General features: G+C 36.1%; 1 pseudogene; it reads right to left on the bottom strand.

The window, feature by feature from the left end:
- Positions 1 to 2,714: 2,714 nt before the first annotated feature.
- Positions 2,715 to 19,663, bottom strand: LOC130218259 (neuropilin and tolloid-like protein 1; annotated as a pseudogene).
- Between the last annotated feature and the right edge of the window lie 2,581 nt (positions 19,664 to 22,244).

Below are 22,244 nucleotides of genomic sequence, written 5' to 3'. Positions count from 1 at the left end.
AAACGAGAAAAAAGCTGTTTATACGCACGCGCCTGTCAGAATTGGCGCAGAAGCTCCCTTGAATATACTGGGGTAAATAAATGATCATATTTTAAAGACATGGCAGGGGGAAATGTAATTTAATGCAGTGCTTCTTGTACAATCTGAGACCCACTTTATATCGGATATCACTCAGCCAGTGGAGATGGCTGATTTTTAAGAAAACACACCTTAAACGCGCCGATTTCGCAATTGCAAACAGTTCTCCGGAAGCGCTTAACCCAGGTTATTGGCAAATTAAAAGTCCTATTAGCATGCTTCGGCATATACCCTGTTGTTTATGCTGATTTAGTTGAACTCATAGATATACACTAGATATCGCATACGGACCCTGAGCATGCGTCAATAGCGCCGCCACATTTGTACAGTGCTCCCAGCACAAATGTCATTTAATCGCACTAGTTAAGACAATGTGCCTACGTGAAGATGCTGGACTTTTGCGCTGTGTACGGGTGTAACAAAGAAAACAAAAGCACAAGGGAGAACATTTCAGGTAAGATTTCGTTTTCTTACGTTTTTGTATGTTATAAACTTTTGTGCTTAACTAGTAACGTTATTGATGATGATAGTCTCTTACTGCACTGACCATGTAAAACTTGCACTAAATGCTTGTGCTAGTTTTGTTGAATAAAATAAGCAAACAATGCAAAAGAAATATGAAAACAAGATGCTGCGCTGCTGGAAACTTTTAACATTGTCAACTAAATGAAGGAGTCTCTCATAACGGAGATTCATTTACAAACGAATCGCTCCGTCCGTTAGAATGAGAAGTGAAAGCAGGAGAGAGGGTGTTTCAAGACACTGATTAGATCAAATTTAACAAAGAGGGTGGATAGTACATTTTTATATACACAAACACATTCTCTTTGCCAGGAATGCCCGTGCGGTCACTTATCTATCAATGCAAAAAGTTATGTACAATTATAATTTTCGTTATTTGAAAAAAATTGCATGATGACCACCGGAAAAACTCCCGATCATAGGTATATGTATATATGTGTATGCCTCTGGCTCTAGATGGCCACAGTCCTCCACTGCAGCTTGGTCCTGCATGCATTTCAAAGGAGCGCTACTGTACTAAAATGGCGGCTCTTTTGACGCATTAATTTTAATAGACAACAACAGGGTAGGCGACATCTAATGTAAAATCTATGGATTGAACTGGAAGGCGTTTGTCGTTGACTTCACATTTTCTGTTCTTTTTTTCTTCTTTTACAAATTAAAAGTCAGAAATCAACAAGTTAAAAGTCTCCGAATTTCACCATTGTTCTATTTGTTGCACAAAACACAAAACGTGTTGTTCTCGTCAATCTCCAATCTAGTTAAGCCTTTAAATTGCACTTTAAGCTGAAAACTAGTATCTTAAAAACATCTAGTAAAATATTGTAGCTGTCATCGTGGCAAAGATAAAATAAATTATTTAGTAGAAATTAGTTATTAAAGTATTATGTTTAGAAATGTGTTAAATAAAAAAAATGGGGAACATATACAGGGGGATTAATAATTCAGGAGGACTAATAATTTTCACTTCAAATATGCCCCAAATCAAAAAAGTAGTCATTTTCAAATTTACTTTAAGTTTTCTTTTAAATGACATTTATTTGCTTTATTTATAATTAAGTAAATATTAAAAGTTGATTTTGTATCAGACTGAGTGTGTTTACGGTTTCTTTGAGTTGGTATTTGAGTTGGTAGTCTTTTGACTAAAATCTACCATATTACAAATAATCTACAGCAGGGGTGCCCAAACTCGATCCTGGAGGGCCAGTGTCCTGCAGAGTTTAGCTCTAACTTGCCTCAACACATCTGCCAGGACATTTCGAGCAAGCCTACTAAGAGCTTGACTAGCTAGCTCAGGTGTGTCTGATTGGGGTTGGATCCAAACTATGGAGGACACTGCCCCTCCAGTTTGGGCATCCCTAATCTAGAGCTATCTTATTAATCGGAATCCAGAGCCTTTCTTATATTAGGAGGAGAGCACTATACTTAGTTTGGTGTAGGGCCTCATCCTTTTTCAGCCATCACAGCATCAATTTATCTTAGGAATGACAGAGAGAGAATGTTCAGATGTCCTGCAGAGTGCCAGAAAGATTTTGAGCTATTCTTCTTGCAGAATAGTGGCCAGGTCATTACATGATGCTGGTGGAAGAAAACGTTTTCTGATTTGCTGAGTGTTGAGGTGCACATTTAATTCTGCAGTGTGTTGGGCAGTGGTGATTTTATGTTATTTTGGATGCACTCTGGGGTGCACCCAGTTACTGCTGTTGGATGTGGTTCATCCATTGGTGCTATGCTGATATTACTCTGGATACCGTGGCTTTTGATTCATCAAAGACTTGCTATCTTAGTCTCAGGTGCGTCACGAGATGCGTACCAACAATTTGTCCTCTTTTGAACTCTGATGTCAGTCATAATGTTGTGTGCATTGCAATATTTTAAACAAGACTGCTATTACTCTGCTAATTAAACCTTCACACTCTGCTCTTGCTGGTGGAATGTGTAATCAATGTAGATTGGTCACCCGACACTAAATTAGCCAGTGTTTCAGTTTCATTGATTAACCCCTGTACCTTGTATAACCAGTGTAAGCTGGTTCACTCAATATCTTTTTAATACAACATACAAGATTAACCACAAGCACTTAATACAAAGTAAAGGTCCAGAGCAGTCCACAATAGGTTTGTTTCACTTTATTTAAAATATTCAGTCAGCATCATTGAAATATATCAACTAAATACTTAATCAATTGATAGGTTTCTCAAATCGTAATTGTAGAAGGGAAATATTCTGATATGTGCTTGTCTTTAAGTTGATCCAATTTACTATATCTATAAAGTTGCTCGGAACACTCATATTTTACTGTATGCATAGACATGACCATAACTGACCTTAATGCTGCACATTATGAGAACATTTCTTGTGAGAGATGCTAGTCAGAGACGTCTAACCAGGCAAGAGTCACAGTAAAATCACCCAGAGAATTTGAAACTAGTTTATCCGTTGGTTCAAGTATTAGACTGCATGGTTGTGTTTTAAAGGTCTTGATCTATGTTTCTTGCAAAGTAAAAACGTTATGTACTGTACCTACTCAGGACATTACAGATTGTATTGAAAAATAATCTGAGCATTACAATCATCAAATCAGAGGAAACAAAAACATGTTCATATTCCACTGAATGAAAAATGTACATCAGTTTGTATATTCAGTTTCAGTCCAGAATCTGAAAAAAATGTTGTAGTCTCCAAGAGGTTCACAGTATCTGATACCTTCTGAACATGAATCGGTGTCAAGATATTCCTTGACAAATACTAAAAATTGACAAAAATGTCACAATGTCAAACCTCTTCTAGTTCTTTGAGGCCGTTTCCACAAGATGCCAGTCACGAGAGGTGGAGGAAATGATGGAAAAGCCTGTGAAAAAATTAACATGTTATTCAAATTCACATCGAAAACAGATCCATGGTAGACATTCATGTTTTAAATAGAGATGAAATACCATTCAAAAGTTTTATTGACTGTTAAAGTGTCTCCTGTGATTACCAAGGCTGCCCTTATTTGATCAACACTACAGTTGCTAGTGGCTTCTGAATGCTAACACGTTTTAACATAGAAGTATACACTAGATATCACATATGAACCTGAGCATGCGTCAATAACGCCGCCACATTTTACAGTGCTACCAGGACTAATGTCATTCAACCGCACTAGTCAAGATTAAAGCTGTGTGTGGCTGTAGTAAAGAACAAAAAAGAAAACAAGAATAAAGGCAGAACATTTCATAGGGAAGATTTCGTTTTTATGTTTTTGTATGTTACAAATTTTGTGCTAAACAACGTTATCGATGATAATACAGTCTCTTACAGCATTCACCAAAGGCAAAGTAGCACCAACTTACACTAATACTATAGGCTTATGTAGTTTGTTGAATAAAATAAGCAAACAATGTAAATGAAATATGACAACAAGATGCTGTGGTGCTAGAAACAAACGTTGTTAGCATGACTAAGCATTATGCTTTTTGAGCATTTCTAACATGCTGTTAGCACGTTCTAACAGCATTCTGTTTATCAAGTTGCTAGTATATAACAAATAGTAATTAAATATGAACGCTAAAGGTCTTTTTGTCACTTTCAGTCAATTGCATTATTGTTGAAAAACGTATACCGTATGTCTAAAGAAATATAAATTAATTAACAGTTTACTGTATTTTGTGATTCACCTGGCAACTCATCTGTTTTTTATACCCCAATATGCAGGACAAACAATGACAACATATAGTTTTACAAAAAAAATAAAATAAAAACACCAAAAAAAGTCCCTTTGTTTCAAATTTTTGACATCTAAAGTTGTCAAAATCTCATATTGCAATTTAAAAATATAAACAAACAGAAAACATAAATCACAAAATACAGGAAAATATTTACTAACATCTTTTTTTGTGAATGCAAACTTTTAAATAGTAAGAGTGAACCAAATATAGGGTCAAACAACATTATATAAAGTGTCATTATCGTTTATCATTCATCAGTTATATTATTATTATTACTTCACAATTTGCTGCAGCCACTATAATGAGGCTAATATTTTATAAAGATTAAAGCTCATCTTGTGTGTCCCTCAAAGAATGGCATTTCAAACTAATAGCTACAAAACATTTATAACATGAATATGTGGTAAAAGGGTTGAAACAAACCTTTGTGCCTTCCACGTCAGATGACATTTTGTCTACATAATAAGAAAGTGAAAATTCACCCATAATGCAAATTCATCAATAAATTCATTAATAGCATATCATTTACTTTGTTATAGAGTCTCAATTCTAAAGCACAAATATCATGACAATGAACACACAGGCAGAAACACGGACAAACCAACTGAATTAAGTGGTGACTATTTAAAAATAAGTACAGTTGACATACTAGAGAGAATAGGGCTTTTCACACTAAACGTCAGGTAAAGACAATCCTGAAATTCACATTTCAAAAATGAGTTAAATGTGGCATAGATTCAATAAGTACATTTTTCTACATTGTAGGTAAGTGGTTTAAAATCTCCAAAAACAGTTTTACATGCTTATTTATAACCACAGAAATTACCTCTAGAATAAAAAGCTTGGTTTTGACCATATTTGGAATGGGCTGAATATCAATGAGCTCTGCTCTGATGCTCTGCAGCTTGGTGTCAGTGCCTGCTGTAATTTTAACAAAATAAGTCAGTGCCTTGTTAACAATATTTTTCAAATTAAAGGAGATTTGTTTTTAATTTGGAGGAGGGAGGGAGATATCTTTAAACCACCAGAGTAACTTAGTTTGCTCCTGAGTTACATACATTCATTCATTCATCCATTTTCACTCGGCTTAGTCCCTTTATTCGTTAAAGGTAAATTCATTCACATTGTGAATTCATTCACAGCGGAATGAACCGCCAACTTCGGGCCGATGACACCGAACACGCTTTTCTGTTCTAAAAACGCGAGGTGCACCACATTGCCTTTTTTGTTGACAAGTGCAGTGAGCCTTTTATGTCGCTAGGCAATGGCTGAATCAGCTGGGTACCAGGCATGGGCTGGTATAAGATTCTGACGGTATGATAACCATGGATAAAAATATCACAGTTTCACGGTATTGTGTCTACTGCTCTAAAATATATTCTTTTAAATTGTCTGGGTAAAAACAAAACTTTTTTCCCTTTTAAACAATATATTTATTTTGAGAAACATCTAAAATATTTTGGAACCGTAAACATGTCAGGCTGAATGATTTATTGTCTTCTGCGGTTTTCATTTGTTTCGAAAACAGATTTTTTTACCATTTAAAATGGCATCGTTTCTGCTGGAGATACTGTTGTCCTAAAAAAAAAAAACGTAAATAAAAAAATCGTACACATACTTTAGGAACGGTATTGCAGAAATTTATTAAAACCTTGACTTTTCCAAACCGTGATATACCTTGAAAACGGTTATCGCCCCATGCCTACTGGGTAGTACTGTGCGTGAGTGTTGCTGATATATTGTTATCATTCTAATGTTTGCTAATATTGTGAAATTCAATATTTGTGAGATTTACAGCACTGGATAACTCATAACAGCAACCGCTAGTCTCTCCTCTATCTTCAAAAGTGTCCGTAGTTGTCATGACAAAACAAACTCTGCAGTCACCTCAACGGAAACCCGGCCTCTGCTTTCATTTGATTGGAGAATGACAAGACACGACTGACGCTCAGAGTTGAGGGCAGCAGGCAGTTAAAACGTGAAGCACGCAGGGCGCATAAGCAGCGTGCAAAATGCTTATGGCCATTACTAAATCATTCAAAAAAGGCGCCTCTCAATGCAAAAAGCGCGTTCGGTGTGAACCTTAATCAGCACGTGCTTTACACAGTGGATGCCCTTCCAGCTGCAACCCGGTATTGGGAAACATTTATACACACTCATTCACACACATACACTACGGCCAATTTTGTTTTATCCAATTCACCTATAGCGGATATCTTTCGACTGTGGGGGGAAACCCACATGAACATGGAGAGAACATGCAAACTCCACACAAAAATGCCAACTGACACAGCTGGGACTCGAACCAGTGACCTTCTTACTGTGAGGTGACAGTGCTAATCACTGAGCCCCTGTGTTGCCCTCCTGAGTTATATTTTGTATGAAACATGCATTAAATTATAATTATACTCAATAAAAGGGACAAAGTTTGTTTTAAAGCTTTACCAAATATGAAAATTAAAAGAAATTAATGTCAACCTCTGCATACATTTTACAACGTTCATCAGATTCCTTTCAGTAAGAGCTGAGTATAGGACACAATGCATGAACAAGCATCAAACAGTATCTTGAGCACTTTACATGTGCCTGTTGCTTCATTATAAAAATACACGTGTCTGTTGCCTACAACATATGTGGTGAAATTTACAATATACATGTTAAACTAATAAAAGATGCCTTATGATTTTTGAGGTGGCACTGAAATTATCCATATATCCTGCATTTTGCATTCTGAAGAGCTGTGAATGCTCCGTGTTCAATTTTGACTGCCCGCTTCACAAAACTTCTCCTTTACCTTTTTTTTCTGCCACTTCCATTTTCAAAATAAGAGTCCTACATGCATAGTATTTTTAAAACATGCTCAGATAAACTTATCTTAGAAAATATCATTGTTGTAGTCTCACTATTAACATTTTGGCCAATCAAACGCAGTACTAGGCATGCATATTAGTGAAGCGTCAGAGTTTTCTGATTGTCCTGTTTTTTTTTCAATGGGATTTTACACTCACATGATTTTCATGACACAACAGTTAAAAAAGGTGTTTGAGGCTCATGCTATTGCCATGTACTGAACTCTTATGATTCAGCTATGCCTAGGTTGGAATATCCATATTTTCATTATATGGCACCTTTAACAACAAATACTGCTATTTATGAGGTCATATTTTATGTTGTCCTTTCTTCCAGAAAGCAAAAGCCCTTACAACTCAATTTTCTTAGAAATTCATTCATTCATCAATTTTCTATTCGGCTGTCCCTTTATTAATAAGGGGTCGCCACAGTGGAATGAACCGCCAACTTATCCAGCTTATGTTTTCCACAGTGGATGCCCTTCCAGCTGTAATCCATCACTGGGAAACACCCATACACTCTCATTCACACACATACAACAGCTAATTTAGCTAACCATATTCACCTATAGCATGTCTTTGGACTTGTGGTGAAAACAGGAAACCCATGCGATCATGGGGAGAACATGCAAACACACAGAAATGCCAGCTGACCCAGCCGAGGTTCGAACCAGTGACCTTCTTGCTGTGAGGCGACAGTGCTACCCACTGCACTTTTTTTTTTTTTTTTAGAAATGTTATTTGTAATTTTTGTTCTTGCTACAAAAGAGTTTTTGTTTTATTCCTTCAAATATTGAATGATGCACACTGAATTATTATTATTTTTTTAAATCAACACTGTTAATTTTGATATCCAATATAGGTAGTTGCTTCTTAATTACTGTGAAAAAATACTTTACCCAGGCTAAAAGTAGAGTTTAGATCAATGACAACCCAGGGTTTTCTAAGCTAAAGCTAATGCGGTGTGAAAAGCCCTGTTCTCATGCGTTTGGGATTTTATTATGCTCAGTTGACATCACATCTGATATTCACCGCAATGTTACTGGATCACACAGAATGAAAGGTAAAGATTTACCATAACTAATTTCATAATTTATAGTAACAGTTTATTGTTCTTTGACAAAGCATAAACTCTGATCGTATTCGAGACTGAGCTGTTGATCAAGTAAGTGTTCTACAAAAACTTGAACACAGTTAACATACAAAGTTTGTGCTACTAAAATGTAGCAAATGTTAACTTACTCTCATCCATCATTTTGTCCTACAACAGCAACTGAAAGAGTTTACAGTATTCAGAACGTAATCATGTAAAGGAAGGTCAAATCATTGAATTTAATTATGTTATAAATTGTATGATTTTTAACATGCAGTTAGTAATTATACACTGTAAAAAAGCAATTAGTCACTTTACTTAAAACACTGAGTAAACCCGTTGCCTTAAAAGTGACAAGTTAACTTAAAGTGAGTAAATCTATAATTTGGAATTTTTAAGCTGACCTAACTTTTATAATTTTTATAATTATCCACATAGCTCATTTATTTATTTTTACTTATTAAAGTCAAGTAATCGCTTTAAAAGCAACAGGTTTACCGACTTTTTTAATAGTTAAACTAATCCTTTTTACAGTGAACTATCAGGGAGGGTAAGGGCTTAGTTTCATTCAATTTCTTATGATATATATAATTTTATAATTAAATCTATATACAAGAACTTAGTCTTGGGTTTGATACTGTACTTTAAATGTACCGTTGCTCACTTTAAGTTGATAAAGAAAACATGCATCCAAATCTTAACATTAAACTGTGAATAAAAAGAGCTGAAAATCACAATTATATCCAATGTTTTAAATAAAATCATTTGAACGAATAAAAAGACAACACTTGGTGGCAAAATGACATGCACTAACAGTCCTAATTCACATTTGTTTTAATGTAAATGAACAAACTTTCATGTAATGTTCCGCAATCCTAAATAAGTAACCTTAAAAAGGCAACACGCCAAAATGATAAAGCGGTTTCGTCCCATGTCACTTCCTTTGTTAGCGGATCCACGTCCTCCTTTATATCTGCAGGCTGTTTTTGAATAATTTGTCTTTAAAATGTCCGTGTTATTATCATGCTGGTGTATATCTCCGGTCCACATTCTCATATTTCATTGAAGCCCGTTCGTACTGATCCAGGATTGCACTATTTTCAAGAAGTCTACATGATGGAGACGATGCATGATGGAAGATGAGAAAAGAAACACACAGCATTGCACATTACACACAGTGTGATACACAGAAAATCATTTGCAAAGCGCACAAAAACACACACACGCAAAGAAAATAATCATGAATTGTTTAAATATATAAAACAGATTAAATTATATTACAGTAAAAAACATTGATAACTTATAAAATTGTTTTACAGCTTACACACACTTTGTTTCTTTTATTTAAATCTATAAAATCCTGAATGAATTATAAAATCAATATCTAGTGAATGAGAAGGTTTGTTAAAGGTGCAGTATGTAAGTTTAACACCCAGTGGTTGAACTAGGCATTACATTCCTGGATCAAAACAAACGCAAGCGCAGGTTGCCAGATTGACAACCAACAGGAGCGAGTCTGACGATCAATGATGTAAATCGTGTACTACTAAAAGCAACATCACGATAGAAGGAATATTTACCATGCTAAAAACACCTCGAATTGATATAGAAATAGCATTGAAATTGCAGCTGAACAACAGAAAACTGACACTGACCACCTCAGGCACACCTCATTAAGGGCCTGGCAATTAATCGAAAGGTAATCGTAATCGACATGCGACAACCTATAATCGATCTAATTTTTCTTGGTCAATTTTTTTCTATTACTTTCCCTACCGTGTGTGGAGTCACGTGACCCCGCTATGTCTGGTTGATACTACTGCGTCGAGCACGCGTGTATGGTCCGGTGCAGCCTTCACGCGGTCGCATAATCCACTATGCTATAGGTACCCAATACCTTCTACTTTTAATATGAAAAACAGTGAAAATAATTTATTTTGTTTCCAAAAGTGTAGATTTATTTTCACTTTTTAATTAAAAAAAGACATCAGGTGTCGTTTTAGACAATGGATGTTTTAATTTTATTTGTTCAATGTTGTTATTCTATAAATTATATAGATAGTAGTTAGTGTGTGTTTCCTTTAATTATTTTAAAATCAGGTAATGCACCCTTCATTCAAAAATCTCTTACCTGTAATGTGTGAGCATATTTACTGTACAAACCTGTCTGTTAACTACGAGGGCAAAAAAAAATCATATTAATTAATCGTAATTGAGTTAAAATGTTCAATTAATTGAGATTTTGACTTTAGGCCAAATTGCCCTGCCCTAACCTAATGTGTTAAATGCTAACAATGTGAGTTTGAATGCCATTTTACTAGACATTTATTGCCATACTACTGAAAGCAGCAGCAGATAGTTCACCTTAGAACTTGAAAATAAAATACATTGTTTGAAATTAAACTTTAGAACTGACTCAAAACCAACACATATCAGTGATTCAGCATGTAAATTTAATGTTAAAAAGGTTTAATATGTATTCATTAGATTATAAACTTTACCATTTCGTGAGTGAGTGCATATTCTATGCTTCTGAAAGGCTGTATTTAAATTTCTGTCATGTTTCGTCTGGTGCAAACCGCAAAATTGCTTATCACTGCAAATCTAACAACACGTATGTGTTGTTAGGACATGGGTTATAATGTAACCTGCTCACGTAATGTTTACACTTGTGATATTTATATTATATGCTGGTTAATAACCTCTTGTGGAACTCTGAATCTGCATCTCATTTCAAAGTCTGCTACTGTACACCAAAGGTCACATTTCAGTCACGGACGCATGCTTTGTGAGTGTTTACTGAATGAATGAATGAATGAAATACGCGGTTTTACAACAAGGCAATCCGAGGCGCTGACATAATTGGCTAAACTGATATTAGGCGGGTTAAAAGAACCAAAACAAAGCTGTTCTGGCACGCAATGGACATATTCAAAGCAGAATATCTGACTTTAGCATTGTTTTTCAGATAAACAAGAACGTTTACTTAGCATGATTCTTAAATATCTGCAAACATATTATGGTATTTATATGCTTTAGAAGAGTCAAAAACTTACACACAGCACCTTTAATAAATGAAATTGTAATTTAAATTGTAAACCTAAAAAAAAACCTTATTTAATTGAAATTTGAATTTTTTTTCAGTAATTTTGCTGGTTTGTTTGCATTGGTATTTGTTTTCTTTTCTAATTTAATATGAGGAAGAATTTAATGAAAATGGAGAAATCACCTCAACTAAAAGAACAATTTTGAATATTTTAAAATTATTAAATAATAAAAAAAATGACAAAAGTACATAAAAATGGGTGTTCATATATAAACAAATAAATAATAAAACATCTATATAATAATACGCAAATAAAAGTACTAACACTTAAATTAAATGTAAATTTTACATTTGCACACACACATGCACCCATACACACAGCATGTTTTATGTTCCACTGAAGACATACAGATCAAAGTAAATAATAACATCCAGAATAATTACATATTTAATATATCTACTCATATAAACAACAATTAAATAATATCCTTTCACTATTTTTGAATGATGAAACACAAGACAAACATATGCAAAGTGTTGTTTTTTGAATACCACACATTTTATAAATATACTGTCAGTTGTTTAATGTCTATTTAAATATCCTGAGTAAAAATAAAACCAACAGCCGGTTCCATGCACATCAGAATGTGATACAGTAACATACAAAACAAATGAAATGACAAGCAACATATAAAATGACCTCATTAATAAGCAAGATGGTCACTTCCTAATGATGACCATCTCAATGGCAACGATGAAGGGATTTTGACAAAACAAAAAATAATAACAGAAAACACTGACTCACAGTGGCTAGACTGGACAGACATTTACACAGATGAAATTGAGTGTGTTTAAAGTGTCTTACCTTCAGATTGTCTGTTACACCCTAGTTGTGTTGTACTCAGATTCATGTTTGTTTAGAGACCCAATGAGGCAGAACCTGGAATATCATTGCTTGTATGTTTAATATCATGTTATTTGTTGCAGAATGAATTATAATGCACATTTCATTTGTCTGTGCTCTGGTTCTCTTCAGTCCTCTCAAAGGAGCAGAACAATATCAATCAGGTTTTCTTTTTTTTAATACTGAAATAATAAACACCTTGAGCTATTGTTATAGTTCTCAATGTCTTTTTCTTCTTGACATGCTGAATTGATTCATGCGTTTGGACAGGATTAAATCAGAAGCCTTTTTGATAATTTCAAATATGTTCTGAGTCTCTGAAACCTCTGAAAAAAATATATTAGTGTTAGGTCTCATGTCAATCTTCATGCAGCATGAATGTGTTATTCAGGGGTGGTCGAGTTCAGTCCTGAAGAGTCACAGTCATGCAGAGTTTTGATCAAAGCTAGATAACTCACAGTTGCATTTTATTTAACAGTATATGTACTTAGCTTGTACTTACCAAATACTTACCCAAGAATATACTGGGTTTTGGTGGTAACTATTGAATATGGGTAACTATCTAATACCCAGTTTATGTAATAACTATTATAGAATTTCCATTTTAACTTGACGCAATTTTTTTCCAATGTTTCCAAACAATAGAAATAAAATGGAGAGCATGTGACTGTAGTATTGGTAACCTAGTAACCAGCAGTAAACAAAACAAAATTAATGGAGACATTTTATTGGTGTTGGCTTAATGTTGGCTTTGTCAGAGTTTATTTATCAAATACATTATCATTTTCCTTTCTTCACATTTAACCTTTTTCGCAAAACCACAAACGCCAAGTCCAAAACCACCTCAAGCACATTGCAATTATTATTATTTTTTTGGAGAATTGAAGGATTTTTAGTTTTTATTACTCGTTTCTTGTGCTAATTTTCAAAATGCGCATTAAATGGCACCTATGATGAAAATCATCTTTTGTAAGCTGTTTTGACAGAACTGTATGTAGGTAAAGGCCCAATCCAAATTCTATTTTTGGGATTGGGCCTTAGTGTGTCCACAGTCATATTGAGGTGACATAAAAACAATAAGTGTTTTTATTTTCTGACCAAGCGGCAACCTCCCGCTCTCCCTCTGAAAGCCAATACGGAAGTAACTGAAACTGCAATTCATCAAAATTCCGCTAGTCCTGGCTCCATAATAGAGCAAATTGCAATTTAGCCCACTGTTAGAATGGCCAACTTTACAGCAGAAAAAAAGGTGTTTGCAGCCTGGTACAAAGAACGGTTTTGGTTCATACAGCAAATATTACCCTCCATGACAACTGTGAGGGGGGTGAATTTTTTTATAACTCATCCATTTCCTTTATATTAGGTTATATTAAGTTTGCATAATTAAGGGCGTGGCCACTTGAGTGACAGCTAGGTCTCGCTGGTCGCCGTCACTTCACCTCAGCTGAATCCGGCAGATTAGCCACTGATCTCTGCATATTCATCGTCTTTTTGTTTTGGGTAATGTTTCTTTACACAGTCAGCTGCCTTTTGGACTTATTTCTTACAATTATCAGATGATATGGGATGCTGTGTGCATTTAATTGTGCTCACAAACCATTCATGTGGTCTCCGTTTCCCATGTGAGTTAAGTTATATACTTATATACCATCTCTATAAATGTGTGTGTTTTATTTAAGATCATTTATCATTTATAATGTTCTTTAGGGCTGTAAAGCACTCCAGAATGTGACAGATTGATTAGCTGTAGACTCTAGAACAGTCATCTAAAGCGTTATCATACAGTGTTATGCCTGGATTTCCTCAATAGTCTTGCATTTACTAACACAGACTATATCTGAAGTGTTTGGATATATCCATCAGTGTTTCCTCCTGTAGAAAAACGTCATAAGAACAATGCTTAGTGGCTCAATGTATTACAACAGTGTTTTTAAAAGTCTAAACACTTTATTGATATAGTGTACAGCCAAGCACATGTGGTCAGAACACAAACGAGTCGCAGGTAATGAAGTATTAAGCGTTTCTCCCAAAGTAAAGTCTGTCTGCCAGGTCTAAGCAAGTGCCAGAAGGTGTCTGGAGCTCCGCTCACTCTCCGCCTCTTTGCCCTTGTTTGGTATCCCGCCGTGGGTGCGATGACGCGCGAACAAAATGGCAACGGTTGGGCGCCTACTTGTAGCTTCTTTTGCGCTCTTCAGAAACCTATGGGTGACGTCAAGGATGCTACGTCCATATATTTTACAGTCTATGTTTCTGACGTTAAAATAGGATCCAAATCCCTCCCATTTTGGGGCCCACTACAGAAGTGTGGTTTCCCCGCCCACTGAATTGACTGACAGTCTCGTATTAACATGTCTTCATAGTAATGCGCATAATCATATCAACAAGACAGGACGTGCACAAAGCAATCGATATTAAAAGATCTGTTAAGCTCACTGTGATCATCATCATCAAATGTGATCAAGGATGAGTTTTACAAGTTTAAAACATTTTTAAATCAGTGCATGTTTGTAATAAATTACAGTCATTTTACCATCTACACGTTATTACCACAGCCACATGTCAGTACAATTATAAAGAAGACGCTTCAATCCTGGTTTGTGGACATTAAATTTGTACATTAACATAACGGTTATCCATACAGCAACTCATAGCAACTCATAGACCAAGATTTTTGACATGTTTTTGATTGGGGTAGAAGAGAAACTTGGCTTGACCATGACTCTCCAGGACTGAACTATGCCACCCATGCTCTATTTGAACATTAAAGTGCCCTTATTATACTATTTCAGAAATGACCTTTCATGCAGTGTGTATTGTAGCAGCTTATGAATGCAAAAGATTGGCAAAGATTCAAATATCAAAGTTTAGGATACATGAAATTAAATTCTTTACACGCTGAATCCAGGATTTTAGTATACATTTTTGTTCATATTCACTATATTATAAAGAGTCTTCAAGCAGCGCGGATGATTTTTGTCCTCTCTCCACTTAAAGGGATAGTTCACCCAAACTGAAAAATTGCGTCATCATTTACTCAACATTCAGTTGTCAAAATGTCAAAAACGTTTGAGTTTGCTTCTTTTGAAGATATTTAGAAAAGTGTTTAAAACATAACCAGTAATATCTATAGCATATGATTTTCCTACTATGGAAGTTAATAATTAGGCTACCAGTTTCTAATATTCTTCACAATATCTTGTGTATCTTACTTTTAGTAGAAAGAAGAAGAAAAAAACTCATATAGATAGGAACCACTTGCAGGGATTATCCTGTGATTGAAAGTTTATTTCAGGATGTCTGTGGCTCAGTTTGATACTGGAGCCAAGCTGCTCAGCAATTATCTGCCATAAGTTTTCATATTCTCTGTCTCTGTATTCTGCACTTTGTCAAAAAAAGTCTCAGCTGTGTCCAACAGACTTTGGCATTTGTTTGTATGTGGCTCTGAATTATCAAAACATCTCTTAAAATGCTGAAGATGTGAAAAACTGAGAAATCCAAATTTTCATAGCAGGGGATAGTTTTGGAGTGTTTACATGATTGACTAAATATGAAATCAGATTTCATTTTTGTTTAAGCTTTATTTATTTATTTTTAACATGGAAACATTTCAGCTGCACATTTTTTTAAAATTCACAATTAAGTTTATTGTCTTACAAGAAAGAAGGAATTTTTAACTGCCTAAAATGAGTTGTCAGTAACTCAAGCTACAACTCCAGCCTACAAACAATAACCCCGTTTCTACAATTTGGCCAGCACAAGCCAGGGATTATAATAGCCACAGAACTTGATTTTTTTATTGTGTCTTATTAATTTGACCTGACTAATAAACACACAGCTATGGAATCATATCAAATACTAATCATATCAAATGAGTTCAGAGAAATCGGGTTATTGAATGTGGTATTTTCACATGCTTCCAGATCAGCATCAACACGAAGTGTTCACTGAAAAGTGATGCAAACAGCTTTCTAATTGCAAAACGATTCCCTTCAATTTTATCAATTTGCTTTTGAAATGAATCTAACTAAATTGTGTGAATTATTTTTATTTTAATTTTTTTGTGTAGCTTGTCAGTGAACTATGGCTCTGTTTTGTAAACACTGCAAAAGCAGGTACTGGAGATTTACAGCTGATCACAACGCTGGTTTTACTAGGGATGCACCAATACCATTTTTTTAGATCCGATCCTGATACCAAAATTCTGAGTAGTGACCGATACAGATCCCATCGCGATACTGTGCCGTTTTTATACATAATACAGTTTCTATAGTTCTTGTGATAAACTCAATTAATATATCTTTTGTTAAAGTAAAAATACCAGACCTAGGCCTACTGTATATGACAGATGGCTCAGCGTCAAAACACAAACTGGTCTGTTAAATAAATGTGGATATAGTAAAATTACAGTGAAAAATTCAGTTTCAGAGTAGCCTAAATTAGGCGAAATAATTTTCTGTTAATGACAATCCATATTGCGCCTGTCAGTTTCAGTTTTATTAATTTAATCAACTACTTTGACCACAAATGAGCCAAACTATTCGCCGCACTGAAAGTATTCCCCTCGAATAAACTGATTCAGAAGGATGAGAGAACAGAAACTCATTATGAAAATAATCTTACAGAGCGGCGCACATCACCTCTGCGCAGCCGGTCCATGAATGAAGCAATTCATGCCTCACTGAGACACAGCGTGCAGCACTCCGGTATCTGCAGACACTTTCAAAACTTAGCAGCACAAAGGGATGAAATCGGATCTGTTCAGTGTATTATTAAGCCTTTTGTAATTTAAAATTTCAGGTAGGCCTACGGTGTGTGTGAAGAGCAGATAATAACCCTCTCTATTCCAGTAAGGCGAATGCAATCTGCTGATGTAATAGACAAAGTGCAACATGATTTAGAAACAGCAATGAACTTGTTGCAGGTCAAAATGAACCCATTTAATGCAAAACTAAATGCATTATCCACTGATAATTTATTAACAGCAACAAAATGTCTTGGAGAAAGTTTTTCGTGTTATCATAAACGAACGCGGCACAGAGTTTGAATTGTGAATAGGGATGCACCGATCTCGATACATGGATTGGATATCAATTCGATACTGCATATTTTTGCTGGATCGGTTACCGGCCAGCTGGTACTGATCTAAATCCGATCTTGCACGTGCGCTATATTCTGTGTTTGTAAAGCCTAAGCCATGAATAGCCTATTATAAGGCACTAGAGAACATTGTCATGTAGGCCTACTATATCCCAAATGTTCTGAAGCCATTCTACAGTTTAATGTGAAGCACAGACGAATATTTCATGTTAAGTTAAATTCATGTTAAGTTCAGTGATTCCCGCCGTTGCACCTGTCAATCATTCTCTATTCATTCACAGTTCAAACTGCTCGTCACATTTATGACAACAGGAAAAACTTTACAAGTACTACATAGCATATAACAATTTTGTTGTTTACATATGATATTGCATTCATTTGCATAAAGCCTCAGTTTGGTGCGAAGTTCGTTATGCAAAAATCAAGAAAAACTTTGGATTTGTTTGATAGGTTATGTAGGCTATTTAAAAAATATATTATATAAGAACTATTAATAACTGTAATTTCCAAATGTAAAAATGGTTGGTTTGTTGGTTGAACACTAATCCTCAATAGCCTATTTATTGAGTTTATGACGCAGCACAGAGGCGATCAGCATCAGCGAGATCGGATCGGTTCCAAAAAAATTGTATCGGTGCATCCCTAATTGTGAATGAATGGAGAATGATTGACAGGCGCAACGGCGGGAATCGCTGAACTGAACATGAATTTAACCACGTGAATAATCGTCTGTGCTTCACATTAAACTATAGTATGGCTTCAGAACATTTGGGATGTAGAAGGCCTACATGACAACTTTCTAGTGCCTTATAATAGGCTACCTTCATGGCTTTTGTTGGCTTATAAACACAGAATATAGCGCACGCGCAAGATCGCATTTGGATTGGAACCACCTGGCTGATACCCAATCCAGCAAAAATATGCGGTCTGGAACCGATTTCCAATTTAAGTATCGGGATTGGTGCATCCCTAGGATTTACTGACAAAATGCACATGAAATCATCTTTGATTAATTGTGGAGTCCTATACAGTAGTCACTGGCTTTCATGTATTTTAATGGATTTTGATGGCTATACCATTTTCCACTATTTCTCAAAATATGTTAATTGGTGCTCAAAAAAAGGGAAATTCATCACCAGGATGAGTAAATTTTGATTTTGGGGTGAACTATCACTTATTAAGCATTGTCTGAATCTCTAAGAATTTTAAAAATCTCTAATCATGACTGCTATCTCAGTTACATAAAAGAGAATATTAAAGCAAAAGAAGAGAGAGAATGAAACAAACAAAAAGAAAAATCAATGAGTAGCTGAGCAGAGGAGCTAAAGGAATAAATAAAAGTGGGAGTAAAACTGTTCCAAAAGATGCACGTAATGGACATTTCTCATCAAAACAACAACAATAACAAAAAAAAATCAATGTATACTAACCGCTGCACTGCTTTCTCATGTCTGGACAGTCTGTGGCTAGTGGTGGGCACTTCCTCCAGCTCGTCGTCCAGTTCACAGGCATCAGCGGCATCTTGGGAGTAAGTGTGTCTCATGACCAGAATGTTCCTGCGGTTGGTTTGGGGATGAAGCGGCCGCATGGGTTGAGGTGGCAGGTCAGTCAAGATGGCCGCCGCTGCCGCCTCACGTGCACTCAGGTTGGTGCGACTTCCCTTGTTGCTGGAGATCTGTGAGGAGCCGCAATGATGCTCATGGACGCAGCGTGAAGATGCGCGCCTGAGTTTGTGGTAGCTCTCGAAATCCTCTGCCAGCTCGGCCAGGTCTGCAGATGTGGCGGCGGCGCTGCGTAGGGTACACAGCTCGTAATGGGGTGGCTCCTGAAACACCTCCTGGAACATGGTGGGGTCAAAGTCTTCTCGCCTTAGGATGTTTTTTTCCGTGGTTGCTTGATTTGAACAATCACCGATACGATTAGTAGGATCAGGACGATGCAGCATGTGACACCGATGATGGTGCCATTGGTGTTGTTGAGGTTGTCCAGAATGTTTGCTTTCCGCTTTTCTGGAAAACATACAGTAACAGGAAGGTGATGAATGTTAATGCGGGTATGTCGAGGCGGGTTACCTTCTGTTGAAACTGTTGTATTGGAGAGATTACAAACAGGACGCAGAGAAGTAGTAGATCATTGTAATGGGAGAGCGCTGACGTTTATGTAGCACAGTGAGTGTATAACATCTGTGCTGGCTCTGGTTCAGTGGAGAAGAGTGTTTGTGTTTAGAGGTGCAGACAAAAATACTGAGTTATGATTTGTGGCTTTATAATGTTATCGCTGTAGTAAAACTAACAAACAAACTATATAGAGCCTATAGAAAATCATCATACCCTGAGAAAATGTATACCTTTTCTCACAGTACATCCTGCTTTCACAAGACCTTCAGGTTAAAGTTGTAGAAAGATACAAATATCTATCTGTCTGTCTATCTATCTATTGTATCAAAATGGGCAATGCGGTGGCGCAGTGGGCACAATCGCCTCACAGCAAGAAGGTCACTGGTTTCGAGCCTTGGCTGGGTCAGTTGGTATTTCTGTGTGGAGTTTGCATGTTCTCCCCATGTTCGCATTGGGTTTCCTACGGGTGCTTTAGGTTTCCCCCATAAGTCCAAAGACAGGTGGTACAGGTGAATTGGGTAAGCTAAAATTGACCGTAGTGTATGTGTGTGAATGAGTGGGTGTTTCCCGTGATGGGTTGCGGCTGGATGGGCATCCACTACGTAAAACATATGCTGGATAAGTTGGCGGTTCATTCCGCTGTGGCGACCCCTGATCAATAAAGGGACTAAGCCGAAAAGAAAATGAATGAATGTATCAAAACGAAAAACTTAAAATATTATTTAAATATCCTCTTTGTATATATTACTTAAAATATACATTTAGTAATATTTATTTGTATACAATTTATCTGCTTTAAGGTGCAGTATGTAAGTTTGACACCCAGTGATTGAATTAGGTATTGCATTGACGGATCAAAACAAATGCAAGCACAGGTTGCCAGATTGAGGACAAACAGGAGCGAGTCTGACGATTGAGCCTAACGCTGATTAAATGTGCTCTATATAAAAGCAACGGCACATGATAGAAGGAATATTTACCATATTAAAAGAAGTTTTTGTTCTAACCGACACCTCGACTTGATATATTATAAATGGCTTCTATTTCTTGCAGCTGAACAACAGAAAACTGCAATGATCACATCAGGTGCTTTATTCAGTGCTAAATGCTAACAATGTGAGTTTGAATGCCATTTTACATGACATTTACTGCCATACTACTGAAAGCAGCAGCAGATAGTTCACCTCAGATCTTGAAAATAAAATAAACTGTTTAAAATTGAACTTTAGAACTGACTCAAAACCAACACATATCAGTGATTCAGCATGTACATTTGATAACATTAAAGAGGTTTAATATGTATTCATTGATTATAAACTTTACATTTCGTGAGTGAATGCATATTCTATGCTTCTGAATGGCTGTATTTACATTTCTGTCGTGTTTCGTCTGGTGCAAACAGACAATTTGCTTATCACTGCAAATCTCGTTGCAAAGCATGTTGTTAGGACATGGGGTTACAATGTTTGTGATATTATTATTATTTGCTAATTAATAACCCATGTGGAATCTGAATCTGCGTCTCATTTCAGAGTCTGCTACTGTCCACCAAAGGTCACAGTTTGGTCACAGACGAATACTCTGAGAGCCTTCATGACTAATGAATGAAATATGCTTTTTTTTATCAAGGCAACCAAGTGCTAAAATACAATTGGCTAAAACTGGCATTGGGTGGGTTAAGAACCAAAACAAAGAAAGCCGCTTGTGCCGCTGCACATTTATTAATGTTATTAATAGACCAACAATATTTATATTTAATTTAATGGACTAATTGACATGGGTAAAAGTGACAAAAATTCTGTTTCATGCTAAAAATTCACTCATTAATTTTCCTTTGGCTTAGTCCCTTTATTTATCAGGGGTCACCACAGCAGAATGAACCACCAATTTATCCAGCATATGTTTTACACAGGAGATACCCTTCCAGCTGCAACCCAGTACTGGGAAACATCCACACACACTCATTCACACACATACACTACGGCCAATTTACTTATTCAATTCACCTATAGTGCATGCCTTTGGACTGTGGGGGAAACCAGAGCACCCAGAAAAAAAAACACTCAAACACAATGAGAATATGCAAACTCCACACAAAAATGCCCAACTGACCCAGCTGGGACTTGAACCAGCGACTTTCTTGCTGTGAGGTGACCATTCTAACCACTAAGCCACTATGTTCGCCACCAGTTTCACGCTAAACATAATAAATACTCTCCTTATCAATATGAAGAACAATAAAAACTGACCTAAACACTCAGCTAAACCACCACTTCCCTCCTGAGGTCACCAGCAGTATTTCCAACATTAATTTAATTTACCTTATGTGAAATATAAGCACAGGTAAAGCCAAACTGCACTTTGGAACTGAAGTCATTATTCAAATGGCGCCTGAGCCGCAGTCATACAAATGAATTTCTCATGGCCAGCTCATTTTTTTCCCAGCTGCATTACCAATCAATGCCGGCCTTTATAACAACATGTTTTTTTTAACAGCTGTGGGTTTGTAAGGCCATAATATTTTGCTGGCAAGCAATCAAGCAGGGCAAACATCAAGACAATGCTTCTTTGAAAGAATTGATCTTCATTTAAAAGTGAAGTATCATTTTAATGTCCAAATAAATTCTCTTAACCCAGTTTATTGTTTATTGATTACACCATTCCGATGTTAATGTCTCAGAAAGGTGTAAACAGAGACTCCTGGGTGCCATCAAATCTGTCAATCACTTTCCAGCTCGACCAATAGCATAAGTTTGGGGTGTGGTTCCATCCACAGAAGGGTCTTTAACTGGTAAGCTTAGAAGTGTAATCCAACATTTGCGTATTTG

This window comes from Danio aesculapii, chromosome 24 (assembly GCF_903798145.1).
Source record: "Danio aesculapii chromosome 24, fDanAes4.1, whole genome shotgun sequence".
Classification (NCBI taxonomy): domain Eukaryota; kingdom Metazoa; phylum Chordata; class Actinopteri; order Cypriniformes; family Danionidae; genus Danio; species Danio aesculapii.
This window is presented reverse-complemented; position numbering and strand designations above follow the sequence as displayed.